Source organism: Grus americana, chromosome 7, assembly GCF_028858705.1.
Source record: "Grus americana isolate bGruAme1 chromosome 7, bGruAme1.mat, whole genome shotgun sequence".
NCBI lineage: Eukaryota > Metazoa > Chordata > Aves > Gruiformes > Gruidae > Grus > Grus americana.
Genome location: NC_072858.1, coordinates 20,268,489 through 20,281,130, shown reverse-complemented (window position 1 = coordinate 20,281,130; position 12,642 = coordinate 20,268,489).

Sequence of the window (12,642 nt, the reverse complement as noted above, 5' to 3'; positions counted from 1 at the left end):
GCCGTGCCGTGCCGCGCCGCGCGAGCCGTGCCGTGCCGCCTGGACCCTGGCGCTGACAAAGCGCCGGCTAATTGCCGCCGGATGGGTTTTGGGGGGCCGCTCTGCACACGCCTTGCCTTTCCAAGCGATCGTACCACGGCAAAGTTTGATTTTGTTCACAGCGAGGGGTCTCTGGATTTATGCTCGCTTCCCGTCTGCAAATGATATGCGGCGGGACCCTTTGCAATTACTTTTAAAATGCATCCGAGACATAGGCTCAGCGGAGAGAGATGGCCCTTGCCTCAGCCCGGGTGAAAATTAGACTTTAAAGTACCCAGATGAAATTTTCAAGTCAGGGACGCGGGATTGGATCAAATCACATAAACTGCAAAAAAAGCAAGTATAATGGCGCATAATTGGTTCTGTAATAGCATTACACAAGGATAATAGCCTGTTATGGCCCCCTGCACATTAAGTGCTTCCCTGGCGTAAAGCCTTTATGATATTAAAGGGGGAATATAATGATATTTTGGTTATTAAATGCGTGTAATTAATTTATGCACCACTGAAAATAAAGTTGGTATTATGACCCACTCAAGATGCATCAGAAGATGTAAGTCAGACAACTGTTGATAAGTTCTGGTGTCTATGTTTCGTCTAGACTGCTGATTTTATTTTGGAACAATTGCTTCTCCGGCAGACTACACAAATTTAATATTTTATAAACATTGTAATGTTCTGTGCAGGAAGGGCGAGCAAATCTACACAGGCTCTCTTAGATCTGATGGGAGTTTAAAGACATAGCACGTTCATACCAGAGCAAAGGAGATGGATACAGATGATACAGGTGCAGAAATAGATAGAGATTTTGAAGAGACAATGTCTTTGGAAAGTTATTCTGTATATATGGTCTCATTAAATAAGCACTAATAAGCCTTAGAAATATCACCTGCTCTATCTGCCTTTCACACTAGGCACAGATGTGGAAATTCCCCTAATGTATATTCAAGCTGAATTTATGTTTCAGTCCTGTATAGCATTATTTTAGCAAAGCAAAGGAAAAATTAATTGTACCTGAGATTCAAATTGATTTGATCTGATCTTATCCATTCACCGTAATTTTAGCATACTAGTGATAGATTTAGAAAACTACATTCTAACATGTTTTTATAAATATACACACGCACACATATATATATTTACATGTATACACATACATAAACGCTTTTAGGGATATCTCTGTTTGACAACAGATATTGACTTACCATCCAGGCAAGTCTCTGAACAGCAAAGTACACTGTGAATTGAGATGGCTTTCAGAGCACGGTGCAAGACGCCAGACCAATGTTCTGAATCCAACTGCACTCTTTAAAATACCAGCACAACCTTTAGGTCAATTAACCTTAAAAAGAGGAACATGACCCAGAGGTGCTGTCTGGATCTCCCCTGCCAGCCTCTCCATCCCGAGCTTTAAAATCCACGTAGGGCCAGTACTGCAGGATCCCTTTGCACAGCGATAGATGTGCCTTTTCCTTTTTCTCTGACGTCGGAAAGAGAGGAGTGAGAGTGTTTTATCATAAGAACCCCTAATAAAATAATAATAACTTCATTATGGCGCTCTCAGGCCTTGCTCTAGTCAGGGGGCTGCATTGCTGTTTTGGCTCCAAGACTCACTTTCCCCAGCAGTTTGAAGCCTGCAAGTTCAGCGTATTGCAGGAGGCAGAGAGGGTGAAATGGAGCACGGGGAAGTGCTCCAAGTCACTGCTTTTTAAATAGAAGCAGAAGGACCCTGAGCCGGGTGAGGCTGAACTTTCTCCCAAGAAGCAGCTCCAAAACAAGGAGATAACTAAGCAATATATAATCCCCCACCCCTCGCCACTTCGGTGCCTATTTAATTTTAATGCGCGAAACGTGGGGTTGACATAATTAAAAGTTAGCGCTTCGGACTATTGGGTGCCGTCCTCGGGCGGCCGGAGCCCGGGGGAGGCGGCAGCGGCGCGTTTCAGCACCTCGGAGAGCGCCCGCCGCTCCGCGCCCCCCGACACCGCGCGGCCCGGCCACGGCACGGCCCCGGGCACGGCACGGCCCCGGGCACGGCACGGCCCCGGGCACGGCCCGCTGGGGTGTAGCGTGGGGTTAGTCCCTTCCCCAGGGAAAGGCTGTTGTCAAGGGCTGTTTCTGGGTCTCTCCCTGCCCGCCGTCTGTAGGCACTTTCCTGCGAAGCTGGGACCACAGGGGGAAAAAAAAACAAACCCAACCAACCAAACAAAAAAACCCAACAAAAAACCCCAGTAAATTGCTTTGGATCATGGCTAGTATTTCTCTGGTCGTTCCTCTCATCTAGCTACCAAAAGCAAGCATTAAAAACAAGCTGAAGCATGAAATAACATACAGAGGGGAGCTACAATATTTTAGCTAAAAGTCCCTTTTTATGCAAAGACCTTAAAGTCATTATGTTATTATTATTATTGTTGTTGTTGTTGTTGTTATTACATCAGTATTAGTTACTACGTCTGCAAGGAAAAGTCCAACAAAATATAATTCTGGATAGATGTTTTGGTGATTATGTCTATCTTAAATCAGAACTGTTCCTGTGCTGCACACACAAACACACCTCTTCTCATTTCTCTCCCATGACAATGAAACCTAGGACTGAACTGATGAGCAAAATCACTGAATGGATGTTTTCCTTGAGAGTGGTCAGCTTTGAGGGGATCATTTGTAAAACTCAAGAAAGTCTGAATGGCTCAAGTTTGATGAAATGGCTCTTGTCTTTCCATGTCCAAATACTTCCTTTCCCATGATTCTCAATACCTGACCACAAAAAAAGGCTAGCAGCTAAAAGGTTATTTTACCCTAATTCACGTGCAGTAAAATGTATTTTCCAATTAACCAAATTTGCCGATTTGTCCCGCTTGGACACTCTTATAATTTATAATGTAAAAGTGTTCTTTCTTTATCTAAAGACCAAGGTGACTGCTTTTAATTTTCTGTAACCTCTTTACACTTGATGTTCACCAGACTCATAATGTTAATTGGCTTCATATACGGATCATCAGTTTAATGAAGGAATAAATCCTATGTTGCTTTATGTCCCTCTGTTTTAACAATGATTGCTTTAATGAAGAATGTGACGTGTTTGAAATCAAAGCTGCAGGAGACATTAGAGGGTTTGGGTTTTTTTTTTATGATGACTGAAATGCTTATTTAAAGCTAAAACCATCAGGTTTCCGTATTTCAAAAGCTTTTATTTAAATAATTTTCCATGTAAAATACTGGCATATTCTTCAGCAAAGAACTTTTTCTTTGTAATTGTGAGCAGAGACTAACAGCTTTGTAACATAAACATCCCAATTAAGTTATGAAAATATCTCTGAGCTGATTTTATACCACTGCAGTTTTCATTCAGAGTTTAAGTAAAACTCCTAGTGAGTTCAAAAGCAGTTATGCCTGCCTCAGTAAGGAGTATTTTGGGGTAACTAATGCATCTCTTTGTCAACCTACTGTATTTGCATTGTTCATGTGGAGATGAAGAAAAGTAGAGGGGAGAAAGAATTGTCAGTTCACACACAAAAGCTCTGGATTGCTGTAATCTATTTCTCCCCATGGGGATTTTAGGATTTCGGGAGCAAGGGTAAAATGTAATGAAACATGGGCTCATAGAGGTAGGTGACTGCAAATCAGAGCATCAATTAGGCCAAGCTGGAAAGCAGCAATTAGACCCAACTGCATGTGCCGGTTACACTAGCTACAGCAAGTTTAAAATGTACAAAGCAAATGCATTCTGGTAATTGAACTTTTACATTCCTGGTTCCACTTATAATGAAAATAAGCCTTTTTTTTTTTGTTTTGGGTTTTTTTTTTCTCTCTTCTCTAATGGGGACTGCATATACTGGATATATTTTTTTCTCACTTAAGAACTGCTGTCTGGACTGAAATTACATGATCCTTAGATATGGGAACATGCAATATAGAAGAAGAAAGTCTCTAATCAAAGCCTGGGCCAAGGCTGAGCAACCAATAGATTTGGACAGAAATTTCAGGACATGGCAGAGGAAGTGCTTGGGAGGGGAAGAATATTAGCTTAAATTACATACCACTGAGAAGTCATTCAGCGTGCCAGGCCTGATTCCATGACCTCTTGGGTTTATGTCCCCACAAGTACACTCATTCAACCCAGGTCACACCAAGCTTCAAGTAAATACACACACATCTTCTCCCCAATCTGCCATACAGTACTGTGCTTAAAAGAATTATGTATTTCTTTTCAGAGCTCACCAGGACTATAGTACTGTAGCCAGAACTCTATAAACATGCGGAAGACAGCCCGTAAACCATACTTTGCCCTCCCCCTCCATGGAGAACAAGAAGGTACCCTGTAGCATCTCTAGTGGCACAGAGGGTTAGTCTATCAGTAGGCCTATTCAACAGCAACAGTTCTCTACCTGGAGCTATGCCTTTACCAATCCTGTGCCTGGTCCCCACCCTGCTTACCATTTGAAGTGACTGAGAGTGCAGGCTGGGACTCTGCCAGGATCTGTTGAGGCAAAACAATACTGGTTTTCAGGGGATTGTCTGAGATTTTTAATGAAGATGTCATATAAAGATGTTTCTTCCCAGATGTGCTCTTTCTCACTAAAATGAGTCTTCTAACCAAGATTTGTGGGAGAAGACTTCCAAGGAAGCAGATACAAGAGTGAGAAAAAGTAGTAGCGTTACCTGAAGGTAGGAAAATGAGATACAGAAAGACTAATCAATTTTCTCAAGTTGTCCATAAGGGACAACTACTGCAGAAGAGAGCAGTTAACTGAGAGTCTGTAAGTTAACATCATAACCATTTGACCTTGTATTTGGAGAAAAGTTTTTTCCAGAAGCAGTTGCTCAGGCTTACCAGAATCCACTGTTTTTGAAAATTAAACAGATCTCACAAAAATGTGGATGATGTCATTATTGACATTATTTACCCTGTTCAAAGGCAGAAAAGCAATTTCCTGTTGCCTAAAAGGTACCAGAGCTACTAGAAGATTTAGAGCTGTGGAGGTCAAAGTTAAAAACTAAAAGACACAATACAATATTCTCAAATATAGCTGCCCAGTTTTAGATTCCTGTTCCATGTAGAGCCACTAAAACAATGACCTGCTTTCCAAAGATGTTGACTGCTGTCTGGGACTTCAGAAATCCTGAAAACAGCTCATCTTTTCCAGAGACATGGTCTCTTTACTTCTCTGCAACACCTTGTGTTAACAAGACAGGGTAATTGGCTTTTTGTAAGAATAAACTTGTCTCAGATCTCTAGCAGAGCACAGAGATGGTCCGACACCATGTTTATGCTAGCTGGATAGGTATTTTGATGTTGCCATGGTCTTGTTCTTGGCCAAGTACGATAAAGCCAAATCTATATCTTAGTCTCAACAAGGCAAACTCTTGTGCTTATTCTGTGAAGTAGCACAAAGAAAAGATTAAAACCAACCTTTCACACTTTTTCTTCTCATGATGGGTGGTGACATAGTTTATGTGTAACACCTCCTCAGTCCTTTAATCTACCCTTTATCTATGTTTAAGTTCAAACCCATTCCTGCTCCACCTCTTAATACTTGTTTCAATAGGAAACTAGGACTTTCTCTATCCAAATCCCTCTGGAGTTATTTCCAAGGATCTGGATACTCTGTGCTAATGAAAGGCATTACTGAAACACTGATAATGGTGTTCATTGATGTTCAGAGATTTGTTGATTCAGAGACTGAGATGGAAGCATTTAAACAAACTGAATATTACATGAATGAAGGAGGAAATCACAATTCATTCTTTGGGCTTAAGAACAAGGCAGTGCAAGGCCCTGCAAAATTTAGAGGCAGGGTCCTAAAGCATTCTAAAAAAAAAAATCAGCTGGAGAGATCATCCATACAGCCTTTCACCTCCAGCTTCATGAACCTCATGCTGCCCAACATCTTTTCTTAAACCAGGACCACAAAGCCCTTCCTCCACCTTTTCCTATGCCCTCTCTCCTATTTTCTTACCTTAAAATACAGGTCCTAGCACTGTCTCAGGCACCTTGGAGCACGTGGTGAAATAAGTCTGGAAGGTTTGAGACAAGACTTGGAACAGGTTATCACACATCATGGAACTAGCAAGGGCTTCTGTCTAGAGAGATATAGCCAACACTCAGGAGTTGCCACAAAGTGCTGATCTCATGACAGCATGTGGTGAAGGAAATTCACATTTTATATGTGTATTTGAGTTGCAATCACAAGTGTCAGAATACATATCTCTTCCTGCCCAGAATGAGAATGAACTTGCTCAGAATATTTTAATTATTTTCCTTTCAAATATTAAATGTTGAGCTTTGAACACTGAAGCTGTTGACAGAAAAAAAAAAAAGCCCTTTTGACATTTTGTTTGAAAAAATAATAACAGTTTTCAAAATGTTCAAAAGGTACTTATAATGAAGAAAACCCTAAAATAATTTCAAATTACAAATGTAAACGTATGTTATTGAAATTAGAATAAAGGCTTATAGAACTCTGAAAAAAATGTTTAGTAAAATTTTTCTTTTTGGCATGCAAAAATTTGAAAGCTGATTTGACTGCTTGACCCTGAAAATTCTCATGCAATGGGGAGAAATATTTCTGCCCATTCCTGCACAGTACCTGCTGCAGGAAAGCAGTGAGACTGAGAAGTGTTGAGCCACAGAGGCAGTTGGTGTCCTGGTGTGTGACCATGGTCTGTCCTGTCCATTAACCAAAGATCGCTGCCTTTGACACAGCTTCTGAGCCAGGTGGTGATTTTAGTGGCCATGGACCCACCTTAAGTGCAGCCTCCAAGGGAGGCAGCTGGTGGGCATCTGGAAATGGCAAGTGCGCTGCAGCCTCTGACTCCCATCCACCTGCAGAGCAATTTTTGTCTCCTGAAGCTCTCAGGCCAGTTTGAAAATGTCACTTCATGACTGCCTGTCATCACTATTCTGCCAGTGGGAAGTCAGTCTTGTGGTCCAGCTCTAAGATTGCCAGGCTTTTGTAGGACTCCAGGTAAGCCACTCAGGGTAGGATTAACTTGATCACATGTTGGCATCTGTGTTGTCGGTATCTGAAGTTGGGTGAAGTGAATCCTAGCCCCTTTTTCTCTAGGTCTCAGCCATGGGCCAGCCAATGCACATGAGAAGCAATACAATGCCCAGGTCAAAACCTCATCTTGGTAGAAGTCACTATCTACAGTTAGTAATAGGACTTGAACTTGTAAAACAAGGGCTGAAAACACGGCACAATGTACCCTTGTGAATCAGAAAGACTGTTATGGCAATAATAATTATAAATTATAATTGCAAACAGGAGCTGCTTATAATCTAGGAGAAATAATCCTAGGAAGTCTCAAGACATCTCAGAAATTATATGTTAGTTACCTCATGACCCAATTTCCACTAGAAAACTAGAAAGCAAAGTTTTGCATAGTTTTACAATACCATATTTTGGTATTTCATTTTGTAATCTATGCAATTATTGAGCCAACCTGTATGAACTTTCCAGGGTAATATGTAAACATAAACAGGTTCCCTCAGGAACTGTGAATTTCCAGAGAAACACTGGAGAAATAAGAAATGCTTTTGCATTGTCATAATTTCAAAATAAATGTGAGTTTTTCAGTATTTTTTTTAATCAAGAGAAAATCTTTGTGACAAAAGAAGCAGAAAAACTCTGTCAAAATCCAGTGCTAAAACTAAATACCACATTTAGGAGATGGAAAGTTATTCAGGCTAGCAAGTAACAAGAACTATGTGGAATTCATAAAATGCAGTCTTGCTCCCGGGAGGGAACAACCCCATATATTGCCACAGGCCAGGGGCTGACTCCTTAGGTTATCTGGAGATTTTGCAAATAAGGACTTGATCAGGTGCCCTTGGAACACCTATGCAGTGCTGAAGGCTAACCCATAACCCCCTTTTGGGTTGCATTAGCAAGAGCATAGTCATGAGGTCAAGGGAAATACCCTGAGAGTAGCTGTGCCCTGGGACACGGGCTGAGAGATGTTGTCAGATCTCCATCTCTTGAGATACACATAACTCACCTGGACAGGGTCCTGAGCACCCTGCTCTGACTTTGAAGTCAAGTCTGCTTTGACCAGAAAGTTGGACAAAGATGGCATCCAGACACCCTTTCCAGCCTTTTTTTTTTTTTTTTTGTGTGATTCTATTCTTGAGTAGTTTTGATAAATCAAGCACAGGAGTATTTTATGAATAGCAAACTAAACCACTTCTATTCCCCCAACATGGTGCATAGTCCTCTTCTTTTTGTGGTACAGAAAGCGTAAATCTTACTAAATAAGATGAAACAATTCTCAGAAGGTACTGGTTAATCTAGTTAAGCTAGATATCAAGTGCATTATCTAACATGCTTACATTTAGTTGTCTTTTTTTCAGAGACGATGTCTTAGCTCTAACAGCAAATGTCTATCTCTCCAGTCAAGAAATCAGAGTTTTAACTGCTATTGCTCAATTCTTTTTCTTGCAACATCATCTGTTCTAATTCTGATTTTGAACCACTAAAACCGTGACATCTTCAACTTACAGCCTGGACTCCAGCAGTAAAATGGGAATCCTGGGAGTAGCAGTGGAGACCCAGAATTCACTGCTTATTCTGGAAATTGTGATTATCTATCCCCAGCAGCACTTCGACCTGTAGAGCTTTCACTGTCAGGAAAGCTGGCCTAGTGCTTAGCTTGATTTAATCTCAGGGAATTTTAAACATGTTTTGGGAAAATTATATTTATTTCTTTTGTCTATGGCTTTTGAGGACACAGTTCCCTGGCCACCAACACTGGCTCAGCACATTCAGCAGAAAATTTGACATCAATAAACAGTTGATTCCTACGTGGATCACAATACGGAGTCTATACTGTTTTTTAAGTACACACACCCGTTCTATGCTGCCTGACAACTCCATTTAACCTGACAGTTAACCAAGCAAGATTTTTGTGAGCAGATCTGAACCAGTGCACTGGGATTTATGCCATAATGTTGCTTTGGTCTGGATTTACAGCGTCACCAAATCATGGTTTCAGTTAAAGGCCAAACACTTCTCAGCAACAAGTCATTTTCTCACTTATAGGCAAAACTTACAGCTTTTGTTTTCCAGAACCAAGACAGGCTGTGATCTGAATTAGAGCAGTTAGTCTCTGCATGAATCTATAGCTGCACACATCCTTGTGACAACAGAAAGTTACCAGTCCCTCTTATCCTGTGAATGGCTTCTAGCAATAAACCCAGTAGGAAGAAAACATTTAATTAGCTGCTTTAAGGCACAATTGTCTCATTCACCAAAGGTCAATTCACACCTGCTAACTACTCTCCTTGGAGGTGAGCTACACTCAACGCCAGAAGGGGACAAATGGCCTAGGTGTGACGTACTTTTGCACAAAGCCATTGAAACGCACCCTCTGGATGTGGCAATGTTCTCAAATCAGCCCCGAGCACTCCACCTCAGTTACGGATAAGTAGCACTATCCTTTGGGAAGCAGTTTGGGATGAACCGGGAGGGAGGCTGCCTCTGAACATGAATGCGTGCACCCATGGGAGTGCATAAGAAAGAACCCGCATGTATTCGCGCATTTGCGTGTGTATATTTGCATGTGTGATCTCAAAGGGACTGGAGATAATCTGGAGGGTTCGGTATCTGTGGGAAAGCCCATGAACTTATGATAGGCACACAGCTTCTCTCTCTTTTCAGGAGACAAGCTCCAGGGCTATGAATCAAATGCCATCCTCCATGGGTCTTTCAAGCAAAGCACACGAATGCCCCATTTCCTGCACGGAGAACATGAACCGTAGTAACTTCCCCAGGCAGTCTGGAAACAAGTCGGAGCATTCCTAACTGGATACCTCATACTGAACATCATTTTCAAGCCTGCAGAGCCGACAGAATAGAGCAGAGGCTTTTCAGCTGCTTACAGCACTGCTGTGCTCCAGCTTCCTCAGGGCAGGCACATTTAAGTTATCTCCCCCCTCACAAAGGAAGCCATCCCAGACCAATTTCCCCAAGCCCATCCCTTCTGCCTTACCCGCCCCAAAACATCCCCAGCATATCCCTCTCCCTGCTTCAGCGCCAAGAAGCACCTTCCCGTCAGCTATACCTCGTTACAGGAGCACCACAGAAATCCCTTGAAACAAACATTTCTACAAACAAGAGACCATTGTAGATTCGTGCTCTTTACCATTAGCTCTCCCCCACAACATGCTCAGATCCCACATCCCACTGCAGTGTTGTCAGGGCCAGGTTTAGTGCTCTCCCCACCTTACGTAATAGTGAGTGTGACTGCACATACCTCACATACCTGGACCTTTTTAGTTCCACAGCAGTGCCAAACTCTTTATCGTGGGGTCGAGCATAACCCTACAGCTTTACCATGGGGTTGGATTCTCTTCCCAGGCATTGTCTGAGTCTTTCTGCCTCTGAAATCCTGCTTTCCATGTGCCTGTGGGTATAAAATGCAAGGTGCGTTATTACTGGAGGAGAATCACACTGATCCCATGCTATGGAGAGGATGCAGAGTCCCGGGAGCTGTCAGAGATTCAAGCCAGCAGACGCTGAGTTGCAGAGCTGAGCGCTGTACAGATGCACCACCATGCTAACAAGGCACTCTGCTTCCAGCCACCAGCGGAGTGGGCTCAGACAGCCCCCCGCCTGCTGTGTGCCCTCCGTGAGGCTGGGAGCTGGCGGCAGGGAAGAGATGCTACAAGGCTCTCAGTCCTTTAACGTGGGGCTCTTCCTCTGTGTACCTCTGGATTTCAGTCTCTAGGGTGTCGATGCTCTTGGTGGTGTCCTGCATATGAAATCTGCAGTCATTCCTTTTTTGTTTCTGCTCTTTACAAGGAAGGAAAGCTCTTCAGGGCCGTGTGTGCTCCTCGTTGGTCTTGGTACAGCGTCTATCGCAACAGGGTTTGCTACCAGCCTTGCTTTTTCTTGCTGCTGTTGTGATGCAATATGGTATAACAACACACATTCTGAGGCACCAACACTTTCCAGACCATCACGTGCTGGAAACTACCTCTATTCCCTCCAAAATCCTAGCTATTGCTTTTTGGTATGCTACATAAACACATGATGTTCTGATTAAACTAAGAGTCCAAATCATTGCATTTCTTATTTTGGAATTCTTACTAATTTCAGTTAATGCATAACAAGAAAATGTACCTTTATTTAAAAAAAAAAAAAGCATACTTGTGCTTAATTGTTATTCTAATTATAAGTTCTGGTGTAAATTTTTTCCCTTGGCATTATTATGAACCTCATTTCCTCACAAAGTCCAGGATAAACAATTCCAATATATTTTGTTTTAATTATCAGGGTTTAATGGGGCATAATGAGACTATGTTGAGTGGCGCAGAAAAAAATAATTTAATGTGTGCAAAACTACTGAGTGCTCCTAGCTTGACTGTGCATATTTCACCTATTGTAGGGCAGCACTATGTTAGCTAATATTCAGTGTGCCCATCATTTATTTATTAATCATACTTGTTTTTCAATAGAAAATTTTTGTTTTTTTTTTTTTTCCTGGCATCTGAAACAAGAAGAAACCCATTAAGATATTCTGGAAAAAAAAGGACAATTCTCTGAGTTGAGCAGTGAAGGATGCAGCTGATACACACAGCTGATGGTGCTGGAAGCATTTGTCATGTCACGGACAGAAGACGGGCGTGTTGGATGCAGAACCTCCCTCAGCCAGTCCGTTCCAAATGCAGTCCTTCTCCCAGTGTTATTTGGCAGTGAAAACTTCTGGCTTTAGTTCTTAGGGCCCCTACCAAAAGAAGCAGAGGTAACATCAGCTGAAGTCACCAGAAATTACTTTACTGGACTCTCACTGTAGATACATTTTCTGACTCCCAAGGCGTGGTTCCTCCAGATTTAAAATACTACAGATACTTCTGCAGTGAAAAGTGCAAACCAGGAGGCTGGGAAATAAACCAGTAAAGTGAGATTATGACCCTTTATGCTTTCCAAGGCCCTTTTGCCAACGGCACAGAATCCAATGCCTGGGTGTGGTGATACAGTGGTTAGCACCACCCTGCTACCAGATTTATATTCCACTTTGCCAGGGTGACCATATAGCAAGATCAAAACACCTTTATTTTTTTCCCCCTACACAGAAGTTTTACATAGACAGAGGAAGATTTTGGCCATTTGTCAGGGAATTCTGAACATGAGGCAGAGTGGTGATGAGCTGTTCTGCAGAAAGGATGAACACATGTTCTGCCGTGCTGGACACATACAGCAGGGTTGAAACACTCAGTCGTACTGGAGTCCCTGTGCCTGTGCCATACAGCTCACACACCACCAGTTCAACACGTGGTCTGCTGAATGGAAATACAGGAGCCCTATCACAGCCTGTTTCCCTGGCTTGGGGGAATCAAGCCTTTTGTCCATAACAGAAATGAGTTTCCTGAACACTCCACTGCCTGTTCCAGCCTGGACCGAGCACCAAGTCCTTTGTCTTAACTGCTGTTCCCAACAGCAACACCTGCTCTTGGAGCTGTTCTGACAGCGGAGTGTCGCTGCTCCGCTGGTACTTAAACAGCCTCCGCAGCCTTCCAAACAACTAGGCAGGGGAAAACCCTTCTCTCCACACTGACCCATGCATGCCATCCTTTCTTTCTAAATCCTTGTCTTGCTCCAGATC